Raw genomic sequence first — 3,238 nt, forward strand, 5'->3', positions numbered from 1 at the left:
TTATTGTCAGTGGATTATTTATTCATGTTGCCCTGAAACATGACGTTTAATCCCCCCCCTTTTATCCGCGTGGCTTGAAAATCAAGCACATTTTTTTATTCGCACACAAAACATCACACTTGACTCGCCGGATGAAATATTCAAACCCTGCGTCATCGTGACTGTAGATTTCCTCGATTCTCATTCCTCCGGGGTTTTAGCGTTGCACCGACTGACCCTCCGGCGGAGTGAATTAGATCACCGAAGTTGCTGATTAGACGCAAACGAGCGAGGGCGCCCGGTAGAGTCGAGGGTCGCCGACACCTTGTTTGGGGGCGTAAACGTTCGCTGCCGCAAGGTCGAACTCGTCAGTCCAGAGAGACGGAAGCTGCTGGGAAAAACTAAACTTTCTAAAGACTCGACGGTTCACAGAAGCTGCAAAAGAGACGGGAAGCGGAGAATCGGATGGGGAAGAATTGGGCCTCGTTTCAAGTAAAAACGCATTTTTTTTGCGTTTTTCATTTCAGAAAGGTTTTGCGTTTCCATGGCAACGATTCCTATTTACATGAAAAATGCAGTAATTGTGAAAACAGTATAGGTGGTGAGTTGTTTTTGTAATGAAGCTGTACACACAGAGATCAATACGCTATAAACGTTAAGGATTTAAGTTGAATTTTTATTCTGGGTGTCCGTCAACTATAAAACTACGACAGATGTTCATATATGCCATAACAGCGATTTAGAAAAAGTTGCATTTTAGCTACGGCGACTGAGCCAGAGCATTTTTTCTTTTTTTAAAGTTGCTTTTCCCTCCTGTTTTCATGGAGATAAAGTCACAGCATTTTCAAAAAAATTGCGTTTTCAGTGTCTGTGAGCACCGCATCTTTCCACTTTCAAATGAAAACACCGTCGCGTCAAACGGAAGCCTTTTACACAAACAGAAGGGACATGGAGACACAGCTCTCTGTCCTGTCATTGCACCTCCTCTCCAGCAGAGGGCGGCAGAGCTCCGCCACATGTCTCCCCTCTCCCGGTTCATCGGGTCCACGGTGACACGGATTCCCTCCCATCAGTCGCTGTCCACTTGTCCTCCTCACACTTTCACGTGTTACAGGAAGCAGATTAGCGGTGTGAGGCCTCGCGTGTCCGTGTATGTGCGGCCGTAATTAGGAATTAATCTTATCATTTAAAAAGGAAATGTCAATTTCCCATGGGTGTATTAATTGTGTATACATGTAATTGGGCTTCTTTTCCCCCACCTAAATGGATGTTTTTCTTCTTTTTTCTTTTTCTTTTTACACCCCACAAATAAATTGTCCGGTGTGCCGCGCCAACGTGAGACGTAATTTGAAGTAAAAGCTTACCTGAATCACCTTACTCTCCACGGACACTCCTGGAACAATTATCATCCTTAACTAAAGCGCCGCGGTTAATTCGTGTTCGACATAAAAGTAGCCCGCTGTCCCACTCCACTGTAATTTTCCTTACGGGGAAGGGGGGGGGGGGGGGGGGGGGGGGCATTGTGGAGGCATTTCCATGTAGCCAGCGACTTTTACTCCCAAGCATGAAATTAGAAAATTCAATAATTTGGGTTGATTTAAGAATGCAGGAGGGAGACGGCGGGGTCACATGTGCATAGGTAATCAATACTAATTACCATTTCATTTCTCCACCCCCCCACCCCATCCCCCCCCCCCCCACACACACACACACTTTCTTCTCCTCCACATTGTGAGTCTGATCTCACTGGACTGATTAAAGGTTGCAAATGAAGGGTCCTCACTCCCCGATTCTCATCAGAGGCCGCGGCCGCGCGCCCGCTAACTTTGTCTTCATTTAATTCCGCGTCGTCCTCCGACAAGGCGCCCAATTATAAGCTCGCAGTGAATCTCCAAAATAGCCGGCGCACATTGACCTTTTTTAGATTAAAAGTGCGTTCCTGCCGGAGTCCCTACCCCCCCCCCCCCCCCCCCTCCCCCTCCTTGCACTCCAATTCCACTCCTAATGAACCGCAGTGGTTCGGAATTTCTCGTGCTGTAATAACTAGTAAAGAGCAGGCGGCGCCCGGATAGATCACTATAGAGGTGGCGCGATAACAATAGCAACGAAAGGCAATAAATCCACGCTGGCCGACATTGAAAAAAGCAATATTTCTCCCCCCCAACCACCACCTTCTTTTCTTTTTCAAATGAGTCACATATTTGACATTCAAGGATGAATATTTATGAATAAATAAATCCATGCAAGAAATAAACGAGCCCATGATGCATTCACCGGGAGACGTGGAGAGCTCGGGAGCGGCGAGGAGTTATGGATTTTTGATGGGAGAAGCCTGCTGGGCGCGCCGCAAGCTGGAGAGAGTCGGTCTGCAGGACTCGGGGACGAGGGATTTGGTCCGGCTCTTGCCTTTTTCGAACAAGGCCGGCGAGTCGCACTCCCAATTTAGGGGGCTCCGCACACAATCCGCCGGGGCCGGCCGGCGCCGGAAACGCTCATCTGAGAATCTCCTTCTTTGACAATTAAGACACCCACGGAGGCATGGAAGAGCTCTCAATTCCATTAGCCTCTGTGCTGTTTCACTCTATCTGTCCACTGAGCCCGAACTTACTTATTATAGTGGGAGTCTGCTGTATTTTGTTAAGGGGGGGGGGAGTATGGTGGTGGGGGAGGGGTGGGGTGGGTGCATGGCGATTAGAGAAATCTACATGAAAAGGCAATTTCCACTTGTCTTTTCTCCCGCTCACTCTCACACTTCACCGGGATCAGACAGATCTAAAGAACGGCGCCCGGGCGCTAATGAAATTCGCCCCGCGTCATTTCAGATGTTAATCTTCACACGGAAGTGACTCGTGTCTTTATTTACTCGTTTCTGGGTGACAAATGGTCCGAATTGGCGAAAGACTGGGGGGGGGGGGGGGGGGGGATAAAAAGAGAGTTTCATCTGTACTGGTGTTAAGGAGCACCAACCCCCCCCCCCTCCTCCTCCTCCTCCTCCTCCACCGCCACCACGACGGTACCAAAGCCGTGGAGCAAGTCGGCTTCCTAAAACCGCAGCTCCACTTTGATGTATTGGAGTTAATATCTTCCTGACATTTCTCAGGACAGATTTTCATCACTGGATCCGCCTGTACTTTTGGGGCCCGTGTGATAAATGAGTCGGGACATTCATTTCCACCCCCCCCCACCCACACCCCCCCAGCTCGGCGTCGCTCCTCGTCGGGGAGGACGGAGACCCACCGAGCGCCGCCCGGGGAAACGC

Source organism: Blennius ocellaris (genome assembly GCF_963422515.1).
Source record: "Blennius ocellaris genome assembly, chromosome: 19".
In the NCBI taxonomy this organism is placed as follows: Eukaryota; Metazoa; Chordata; class Actinopteri; order Blenniiformes; family Blenniidae; genus Blennius; species Blennius ocellaris.